Source organism: Dermacentor albipictus, chromosome 4, assembly GCF_038994185.2.
Source record: "Dermacentor albipictus isolate Rhodes 1998 colony chromosome 4, USDA_Dalb.pri_finalv2, whole genome shotgun sequence".
NCBI lineage: Eukaryota > Metazoa > Arthropoda > Arachnida > Ixodida > Ixodidae > Dermacentor > Dermacentor albipictus.
In genome coordinates, this window is record NC_091824.1 from 64812530 (window position 1) to 64824224 (window position 11695).

Here is an 11695-nt window from a genome sequence, read left to right on the forward strand (position 1 = left end):
GACGTTTACATTAAAGATTCCCAGATGGTCAAAATCAATACGGAGTCCCTCACTACGGCGTGCCTCATGATCGAACAGCGGTTTTGGCACTTTATACCCCATAATTCAATTCAGTTCAAACCATCGTTCGTACCTTCTTGCGCAAAAGCGGCTGCAGTATAGAAATAATTCGCTCACTTTCAAGGCATAATTTGACCGGGCCACTGATTCAAAATTTCAATTCCTCGAATTCATCCTCGATTGAGCGAGGGATTGTTTCACGATGAACTCGGGCCTGAAGTAATGTAGTTGTTCCTTTAGAGTGTGGCTTTTTCATACCGTACTTTTGCTCAGTCCGATCGTCAGCTGTGGTAAATATATATCTACTAATACTTTTTTTTTACTACTAAAGGACCTTCGGGAGGAGCACAGAACGTGCGAAATAAAGAAACGCGCTTAAATGTGTTGTCGTTTTAACCATGCAGGTAGTTGTCCGGAGGAAGTGCGTGCTGGAGCTTCTGCGCTTACAAGTGGTGTTCGAGTTTTTGCATTTTTGGCGTTGGAGATTGTGCTAACTTGTGGAGCATTCCTATACTCGAGGGATGCAAGCGTTGCACTCAGCGTAATTAGTACGTGCATTGGAGCAGAGGTATTGGCATGGTTAACCATCCATAAATGACCATAGTACGGGTATCACTTGTCTTTGTGCAACTGTATAGCATCTCGTCAGCGGGTGCAGCGCGCGTCAGAGTATAAAGGCAGCATGCGGAGACGATGATACTCCGTTGGTGACGACGATACTACGCTACGAACCATCATATACGGATGTTAGTATAGAGTAAGGTATTATTTATTTATTTTTATTTATGCTTTATTTGTTTACCTTATTATTATTAATTATCTTATTATTTATCATTTTTATGCTTTATTTATTTATTTATTTATTTACTTATTTATTTATCTTTATTTATGGGCTCATTCCTATAGCCGTTTCGATTGGCGACGCTTTCCGCCGCCACCACCTGTATCCGTCAAAGCCATCGTCAGGCTCCTGCCCACTTTGGGGGAGTGTCCAAGAAGTGGATTAATTGTGTTGAGAAAGAGAAAAATAAAGATTAAGGAGATGTATGAAAAATGCTAGATGAGAAAACGTGCATGGCATCAGAGGGATGCCAATAAATAATAATATAGAGCTTTAGAATATTGGCGGCGAGGAGTTACGGAGTCGCCATCTACCGGAAGCTCCTCGCTGGCGTAGTATGAGGGATCACGTGGCGCGCTCCTCATACGTTTTGCTGTCAGCGCTCACTGAAAACACCACGAGCGAGCTCTGCCAGACATTTCTGTAAGTACTTTCGAAACGTGAGAAGTTTCTTACTGTCTAAATAATAATCTTGGGCAAACTGAAAGCACACAATCGTTTACAGACGCTATCTCTTTACCGAATACGTGCAGTGAATGCCACTGCGCGCGGTCGCCGCGATGGAGTCTCCCGAACCGGCTTCTTGCGTGAAAGGTAGGTAAACGCTGAGAGCAAACTATGTGAAATATGTTCTTATAGCGTTTGTATAACTAAATGGAGCGTAATAGAAAGAAGCCTCAATGCAGCGACCGCGCAGATTCGCAGCGACCGACTGCGCGTCTGCATGCTTGTCCGCGCACTGTTTCGCTTTCTCCGCTCGCGCGTTTTCGCACCGTGCCATGAGCTTTAGGCCGCAGAATATGAGCATTTGACAGTATACAAGCAACCATTGTTGCGTGGGCGCTATCAGAGCTGTTCAAAAATAATTTCATTGTAGAGACTTCGACGCCTACGGGGACTGTGATGTGCCGTCGCGACGATTCAATCTTTCTTTTTTCTAAATTATTTGCCCTTTCAATACTATTTCTCGAGTTGCGTCGCACTGTATGTTTATCGGTGTTCTCAGCGTGCAATTTCCCGCTGCTCCTTTTTTGTAATCCAGTGCATTAATTCATAACACAAACATGACCATATGCCATGCTTTTTTTTAATGTGCTTATTACCGCTGCCTTTCCACTCCACTGAACTTGCCAGTATCTATAGCATCGAGACGTTCATAGACCAAACCGTCATGACATTAGTCGGGCAGCGGACTCGGGCGAGCATCTCAGTGCGCGTTTTCAGAACATCGCAGACCGGGCGCCGTAGCAGAAATCTTCCTCGCGTCTGTGCTTGCTGCATACCCGAGTTGGAGCCGATGACTGTTTGCCGGTTTTATGTTTCGCGAGCCAAGCTTCACGCAGCTACTGGTCCTGCGGCTACGTGTGAATAAGGCTGACACCGGCCTCCGTTACAGGCGTCCGGCCCTGCGGCACCGAGCAGTAGCCTACCATGTTGCGCGCCTTCAAAGGCAGTCACTACCTATTGTAGTGCTTTCAAGCGTTGTAAAGGAGACACGCGAAGCGGGAAAATTTCGCCGCTAAGTGTGGACCGCAGCGTACGAGCGAATTTAAACTCGTTTTCAGCTCGCTTCGGCGCGCCCGAAGCAGCCGACGCGGCCGCTTTGTCCACGTGATCCCTCCTAGCACGTCACGCCGACGGTGGCGCCAGCTTTTCCAGTGGTGGAGCTCGAGGCCAATACGGACCCCAAACGTTTGGAGCCCCAAAGAAATAGTGTCGAAGCCACTGCGCATGCGCGAGACGCAAACTGCGTTTGGGTTTTGCGTCGGGCACGCTATTTCACTGATCTAGTATTAGCCCCAGAAGCTGTCCCAAAAGATTTGCGTCAACAAACATGGCGGCACCCATCGAAACGACGGCTCTAACGTAGCACCAAACTGCGCTCGATTCGTGGCAACGCGTGAAGTTCGCAAGCTAGGAGAAGTGACTGCGGTTAGCGCTTTTTCTCAACTATAGCATGTGTTATGAAGATTGATTCATTAGACGCCGTTGATTGTGAATTCGATTGTCGATTTCATGGCTCGTAGGCCTAGCACGGCTTGGCTTGGCTTGTGAAGGCACGTAAAGTTGGTTAATCAATACTAAGCACAACTAATTGCTTGCTGCTAATAGAATAACCTCTAAATTGTAATCAAACGCGAAACCACGAAAGTCAAAATTACTTTCCTTATCGTAAAATGGTATATTTTATTTAATTATTTCAAATAGTTTTTCTTTGACGCCGCAGTAGTGCTGTCAGCGCAAGACACTAGCCGCAAACGCAAAGCCCTATTCTAAAACTCTACAATAATAATTTCTAATAATAATAATAATAATAATAATAATAATAATAATAATAATAATAATAATAATAGTGCGAAACATAATTAAGGGACAACGATAGATTGATTGATTGATTGAAAACATCTTTATTTACAGGATATTCGTAGAACTCGTGGGTGGGCCGCCTATTCCGGTAGCCCACTGGTTACTGCTGCTGCGCTGGCCCTCCCCACCAGCCAGTGCTGACGGTCAGGATCATCGCTGAGCAGAATAGCCTCCCACTGCTCTTTTGAGGGATTTGGAATGGGGTCAGCTATGGGATTAAACTGGCAAGCCCACACCATGTGGTAGAGGTTAGCTACCGCTCCACAGTGCGGGCATTGCGGGGAGTATAGTGTAGGGTACCACTGGTGTAACTTAGCTGGCGTTGGGTATGTATTAGTTTGTAGCCTCCTAAGAGTGTTCTCTTGCAACTTATTGAGGGATTTATGTGGTGTCGGGTACTCCTTCCTGGCTGTTCTGTATGGTGCGAGAATGTCAGCATACACTGCTAAAGCAGTTAGGTCCCAGCACTCTTCACGGTCATCAGGGGGAGACGCCCGGTATAGAAGAGCTCGGACATGCCTGTGAGCGGCTTCGTTTCCTCCTGGTAGTTCCAGGTGACCGGGAAACCAGATGACTGAGGCTTGGCTGGGTGGATGCTTAGTCAGCAATGACAACCCTCACCTGTGAATTAATCCATTATTGAGGTTGCGACAGGCGTTCTGGGAGTCAGTGAGCACATCGGAGTTGGGGTTAGATGCTATAGCTGATGCAATAGCTGCTTCCTCTGCGTGAGTGGAGTAGATACTTAGAAGAGAACAACCTCCTACCTAACACTCAATTCGGCTTTCGCCCTCACCTATCGACCCAGGACGCCCTCTTGTACCTGTACAAGGATCTCCTTGAGACACCCCCCAAGTCACAGACAAGGGCCATCCTGGCACTTGATTTGAAAGGAGCGTTTGACAACGTTCTGCATAAAAATATTCTTCAAAGCCTCGCCGACACCAACTGTGGCGCCAGAACCTACAACTATGTCAAAAACTTCTTATCAGCAAGGCAAGCCACTATAAACTTCGGTGGAATAAAATCTGATCCCATCACTCTAGGCCCGAGAGGAACTCCGCAAGGGGCGGTACTCTCACCCCTTTTGTTCAATTTGGCTATGAAAGATCTCCGACAACGATAGAGACCGGGTGAAAAGAGCGTTGACTTCCAACTGTTTATGCCACTGTCGATGCTATGCATATGTATACATACGAAGTGGTAGCAGGAATGGAAAAAAATGGGAGCAAGGAAAAAAACAACAATAAGCATGAATGTACAAGGTGATATCACCAAGCTCCTTATCACTAACGATCTAAAAACTGTAGCTCTTTTTGGATCAATATAAGTGATGGCATGCTTACACACCCCTCTCCTGCACGAGCAATCTTTACCGCCGCAATAATCTCTCTGATGCACTGATCTTTGCGTAGAAAAACAATCCCGCTTTTTTGAACTCGGGCATGCATAGGATAGACTTATCACATTTACGGCACTGTAAGCTAAGGTGGGCCCGATTACCGTCGCTTACATTCTTGCTGTGCTATTTTGGTCTGGTGGTTGTGCATCTGCCACTCTGTCTAATGTATTCGCGTCCGCAAAGCAATGGCACGCGATAAGCGGCACCCTCGTCGCAAGAGACAACACGTTTATGGTGTTGAATCTTTCATGATTTTTTTCTCTTTGCTATTGCACGGGTTTCTGTTGCTTAAAGGATTGAGAGTTTTAACGGAGCCGAAAACACAACATCAACGCCTACGCGTTTTCCAACCTTTTTCAGGTTGTGGAAAGCCTGGTGGATATACGGAATAATGGCTATCTTGTGGCGCGCAAGCGTAAAAATTAGTAGAATAAACAAACAGATTAATAAAATAAACAGTTGGAGGTCAGCGCTCTCTTCACCCGGTCTCTATCGTCACCCCTTCATTAATTTTCGCGCTGTTGCATAATTTGCATCGCAGTGGCATTGTGTTCCACCAGGTGCCCCGACGTGTGGCAGTTGCATGTAGCAGTTGCATGCAGCATGTAGCTGAACCCGCTTAACGCAATCAGGCTAGGTGTCTACTTGCCACCGCCCCGTTTCAAAAGGCATGCCAATAAACCATCATCATCATCCTCAAGAGAATCGTATAGTACCACATGTCAAAGAATGTGCAATGTACGCAGCCAGCGTAGTCTCGATACCTTTGTTTACTCATGGGCACACGTCATGGCGCCTCCTCACACGGTGCGAACCACTGCTGAAGAAGCGAATCCTAGAGCTATACGCGCGAGGCTGCAACCAGGCGACGTCGCGCTCAGCAGGCCACTGTACAGAGAGCAGCACAAGCCGCAGCTCGCCGTAGACGCCGAGCTGACACTTCGGATTGTCCTCGTGAAAACGAGGCGAAGAGTCTTCGCTGTGAAGACGCTCCAGTGGGCACTGCCGAAAATGCAGCTCCTATGGAGCCGCTCCTCCAGCTTACGCTGTGGCTTCTACGAGTGCCACGCACGCCTGTGACTTTCATCTATTACTGCAGTTGCGTAAGTTGATTCCGATTGCTTGCGTCCTCTGTTCGTAATTACCAAGGTCATTTAATCTGAGTAACAAACTAAAAAAAAAATAGACTGCATCGAAATGCAGTGTTCGTGTTAGCTATCGAGATGTGTTCGTCTAAGCAATCGCACCTTTAATTAATTGTTGACCGTCAGTGAAACGCTTCGCAACACTGTCGTTTTGTGTTCTTTCTTTTTATGCGTAACCTTGCCACGGGTCTACTCCTGTTTTCGTTATGAAAGCGTTCGTGACCTGACTTAATGTGCTGCAGGCATTTCGCTGAAGCGATGTTCTACTCGGTGGAATTTAGGATTTATCTGGCGATCAAATTGCCACTCGTCCGAGCATTTTTCCCCGTCTGATCAGTAAAAGCAGCCGTAAGCACACGGACCTGGCTTTATACTTTCTTCGCGCACATGAAATCGGACGTTACCACGGGAGCTTCGGCGAAATGCTGCCTTCGAGCACTTCTAAGACATGCATTGCACACACGAAGACGCGTAAGGTCCAGTGTGGGCCGCAGGCGGTGAAATTGTTGCAAAAGGGGCTGGTTTTTTGCTGGTAAGTTTACATTTATTCGGCCAAACCAGCAGAAGTTGCGCACACGTCACGTATAGGAAAAGCGCGCGTGAGGCTCCTATTTTGTTTACAGAAACTTCAAGAAGCCTCCTCTGAAGCTAGGTGATAACTAAAAAAGGTTCCTTTTATTCTAGTTCTGAACTCCCATTTGATGTTATAAAGGTAAGTAAAGAGCCTAAATATTACGGACTTGGAGTAACTTCTCAATTAAACTGTAGATGTGTCTTTGAAAGAGCCGTGCCGGCAAAAGAGTGAATGCAATAACCAGTGCATTTGTGCTTTTGCCCATGCAGTAAAGAGACAAAAAGAACAACTGGCACGTATACAAACGCTCAAAGCACGAAATAGCATATAAAGGAACATCAGCCTGGTCACTTGCATTTTCCTACATCAAGGTGTTGAAGACCTGACATGTCGCGGCAAATAAAGAATTAATAAAGGTTGATGTTCTTAATAAAATAACTTTGAACCGGGAAAAGTAGCATGTCTGCAAAATGTCATAACGCAAACGGGCACATCCAAAGAAATTAATGTATAATTTTTCGTTTAACCTGACCTACTGAATTACAGTAGCCTGACTACTGTGGTATAAAGTTTGTAAACAGGGATAAGGTGCCTCAGACAGGCTGGCCAACATTTCGATAGGAGGACCTATCTTCGAAGATAGGTCCTCCTATCGAAACGTTGGCCAGCCTGTCTGAGGCACCTTATCCCTGTTTACAAACTTTATACCACAGTGTGCTATTCCATCTGTCAGCCCCTTTCTTGTTAGTAGCCTGACTATGTAATTTTACCGGCAACAGATTCAAGAAACGCAAGCACTAATGTGCAATTCTTAATTTTTTTCACGTGCAGCGTTCACGTGGACAAAAGAAAAGCCGAGTTCTTGTGAAGTGCCGATCTGTTTCTCTGGCGCGAAACACTCCGTGTACACGTGTGCTGTTTTCGAGTGCTTTCCAGCCGCGGCACCTTAACGGTGATCTCAGCTGACGTAGCTGATGCGTGGAGTGCGGCACGGGAAAATTCTAATGCTGTCGTCGTGCGATGAGCCGTTCTCGAGCACTACGCGTTCCGTGTTTTGCGGAACGTTTCGTCACTGCGCGATGGAAAAGAAATCGTGCCCGCCTTGAGCACTCGCAGTGTGAGAGAAATTGACAACGTGCCTCCTCCGGTAGAAGCGGCGCTTTTTTGAGCCTCTTGTATGCTAAAGCTTTCGCGTCACTTAACGCGGATGAAAAGAGATAAGGGGGGGTGGGGGGGCTGAAAGAAAAGCAATTTGTCATGAGTCATGATTCTAAAAATGAGGCCATGACTCAAAACGAGGCCACTGGAATATTTTCCGCTATGAGAGCTAAACCGGTCTTTTCAGAGTTGCAATGCAACGAAGGGAGAAACGGAGCCCCAACTCCCGGTGATCTTGGAATTCATGGCGAACAACACGCGTACGAAGTTCTGTATTGCGAAAAATAAACAAAAATATATTTGTACAGTTCTAAACTGGGGTATTCGGCCTTCGTTTACCATGTAAATTTTAAAAAATTACAGTTGAGACGATCAGACATCTGTCTTATTTGCGTATTTCCCAGTCGTGTCACCGCCTGTGCCGATTTGCAAGTGAAACATTTTGAGGCGGAGCTTTCTTTGCTTTCGTGCAGTGCAAAGGCAGGTATCAATCGCACATACGCTTCTGTCTTACCGACGCCAAATGGGTATTTTGAGACGACCGGTCGCCGCGTGTCTAACATTGTGTAACATGGGTTCAGGAGAGAAGGTGCACGCGTTCCAGTTTCCTTTGCACCGAATACGCAGGAATGAAATGGGCAAATTTTTAACATTTGATTGGCCGTTTCACGAAAGCTTCTCTTAGATTCCAAGGTTTGCCTTGGATTCGCATATTGTTGGACTTGTTCTTTTTTTATTTTTTATTATTGTTTTTGTTCGACAAGCGCAGCATGTCACAGTCACTAACTAAAGCGGAATACTCGCAGAAAAGGTGCTGAACTCATGCAGACTCACGCCTAGACTGCACCGAGATAGACCTCTTCGTGCCTTCTTCAAGGCATATTTTTGAAGACGACATGCGTTGCCACGAGGTTAGTGTATGTTCCACGCTCTGAAGACATCACTAACAGTGATACACGCGACTAAAAGGTTTAGTTAAACCATTCAGTTAGCTTCTGTTGGAGACAGAAATGATTTTCTGCTGTGAAAGTTAGAAGAAATTGCCAGGACATACTATCCGCGCATGTTACAGCGGCATTTTTATGCGCCTGTACAGATGTTCTTCATGTTGCATCTTACTGTGTTGTGTTTTTCGTGTTTTTTTTAACTGAAAATGCAATAAACAAGGCACGAGACCAGCTGGATGTCACCTAATGTAATAAACAACATTACCGAAATAGTACAGCCTCATACCACCGTTAAGATAAGAAATGCATGCTATCTGATTGCGAAGTCGAGTCACGCGCATGAAGCCAGGTTCTCGAGGCAATAATAACACTATCTTCAAACCGTATTTCTTACTTGCGTGAACCAAAGATATGAAATTATGCATAAGCCAGAATAGTAACGGGCAATCGTTGGGGAAACACCTGTATGCGAAATATACTGAAAGGTTTGTTTGTTGCACTGAAAGAACGCTGACCAGTATCAAAGGCACCACGTAAGCATATTCGAGGAAAGACTGGTTGTCAAATTTCCATATCGTACTTTACTACCAGCGCCTCATCCCAGTCAAGCGTTTCATCCATGCTCTAGCCCGACTTTCAATATGTGAAATATTAACTGGCTAAATATATAAGAATATAAGGAAACAATAAGCATATTTGTATTCACGTCGCGGAATCAAGCAACAATGACCATACAATCCATCGCAGTGTGGCAATTGTTTGAATTAGCATAGCAGTCCCTTCTATAAAAATTGGCAGTGGCTTAGCTCGGCTATGCCAGGATATACGTAGCGAAAGCTAAGGCATAGCATGGTTAGCCTTGGTTAATCTGGATAGCAAGTCCAGGTTAGCCTGCTGGTCTAGCTATGTTGCGGCGCTTAGCCAGTCCTCCGGCAAGCTGTGCGTCCGTTTCCTGGGCGATTCGTTTCCTCTTCACCTCGTTCTGATGTCGATTATAGGCCTGCTCCTGTTTATCAGAATTGTCGCCGTCCATACTGCCACCTCAACTGTGGCTGCGGCGCACGCGAGCTCTCCATTTCAATCCTCCGACATGTTATCAGGCATGCGACGCAGCTGGCGAAGCGAGTGGAGGCGAGCGCAACGAAGAGGAACGCGGTGTAGGAACGCGGTGTGACGTCATCTGCCTCCTCGGAGCACGGCCATGGCGTAATCACAAGTTTGCGGCCAGCAAACTTTCGCTCTAAAGTGGAAAAGCCGCAAGCTGGTCGGGTTCAATGCCAGTCACATCTCTTCCGACAGTGTACGGCAGCCGAGCTTCTCTAGCGAGGGATCAGGCTCTTAGCCACGCCTAGACCTCACTAGAATCTGAATTACTTGTTCAAAACCGACACGTAGTGTTACATTTACTGACATTCGATCGTTGTAATGTTTGCACAAGGCAAAACAACACAAGGCTCAAGCTCAGTGAAACGTTCATTTGTTGCGGAGACAGAACTCTATGGCAACAGTGACGCAGCAGTAAGCGGACTTGCTGCTTTCAGGCGCCGTATTCCATGACGCTGCCGACTTGGGGGCTACAATTTATGTCTGATGTAGCGCCTTTTATGTCTTGGCCTGTTAGCATCAGATGAAGGAACGCCTCACTTTTGTTTGCTCATCCCTGCTTTCGTGCTGTAATATTAGTTAACACCACGGAATCAACGTCTGTTTAAACCAAAGTATGAGTTTGTGGGGCAAGAAGCGCACTCACTTTTGTCCCCATCAGCAGAACTTGTCTCAGGAATAGTCGGTTTACACATAAAATACTTAGAGTTATCAAAACCGATGCAGGAAAGGGGTAGCCTTCGTTCTGAAGACTTGCACACGTCTGAGAAAAAAAAGCGACCGATTACAATTAAAATTACTTCTTTCAAAAAATGTAATTTGATTGCAGTTACCAAGTGGTGTCCCACAAAAGTGATTCGGCAATTTCTAAAGGTACTCGGTCATCTGAGCATTACTTAACTCCCTGCTTTTATCAAGATTGCTCAAATAAACTAAATAGAATGAGCTGGCCTGGCACTTTCAGTGAGTCCATCGCATGTCATCACTGTTTGTTTATTTTAGCGATGCTGTTTATGGCTAGGGTTCTGCGCATTTTTGTTGTGCGTGTGCAAAAACCATGGGCCGATCCCGGAGATAGAGCTATATACCGGGCCGACCCGCATCGCTTGTCATCCACCTTCACAAAGTAGCATGGCTCATAATGTTCTTCACTGTAAATTGCTTTTAAAAATTTTCTTTGGTAATCTTCCCTAGTTCTGTTCGGAAGGTATCTGCAGCAACACTGAAAACTCGTTCAGTGTGAGTTCTGGGAACAAAGGCTGTGTCGTGCCATACGAACACTTCCCTCACAAGACTGTTATTTGAAATGCCGCCACGGTTGTGCCTGTGTCATCCATGAAGCGTGGCGCTTAACTGTTGCTAGGGATAGGGAACGCACTTCCGTCGGGGTGAGTATGAAACTGTAGAACGTCCACTCAGGTAATTGCCCTAGAATCAATGTTCGAAGTGTTCATCGATATTGAGTCATAGAAGCGCCATTTCAATTTGACGGCCAACATCTGTTGGACCTTCTCCCGGGGTCCTTTATTGGTTAACCATTTAAACCTAAGCGACTGAGTGTAGCTAGTGTCAGTAACCGTTCACCTTCATTGAAAATGTATCCAAATGCGCACTGTAATTAAATATGAAGCTGCATAACACTCAGCCCTAAATATACTGTTCGTATGTTACAATTGCAGAAATAGGTGCATATGAGAAGCGTGTATACGAAACAGATAGGCATGTATGCGTTTGACGGCCAAAGACTTCTGTTTATATTGCTGAAGTCATAGACTGCACTAAGCAAAGAAGGACTGAGCAACAGCTGTTACCGCCTATGAAACCCGCCTGCGGGCGCATCCGGAACCGAGAGAGAGAAAGAGAGATTTATTATTAGAGGGAAGTTCGGAGGTCTGGCTTCCAAGAGAGGCATGAAAATCTGAAAGCCTGCGATGATGAAGGTACGGAGGCATATATCTTCAGGACGCTGATTGTGGGAAGGAAGTAACTCATGTGCGGGTTTTCACCCTTGTGAACACTGCAGTTCCCGACAAATTTAGTTGTTCATAGCTGCGTTGTTTGTTAGAGTTCGTTTCGTCAAAAATGTAACTTGTTACA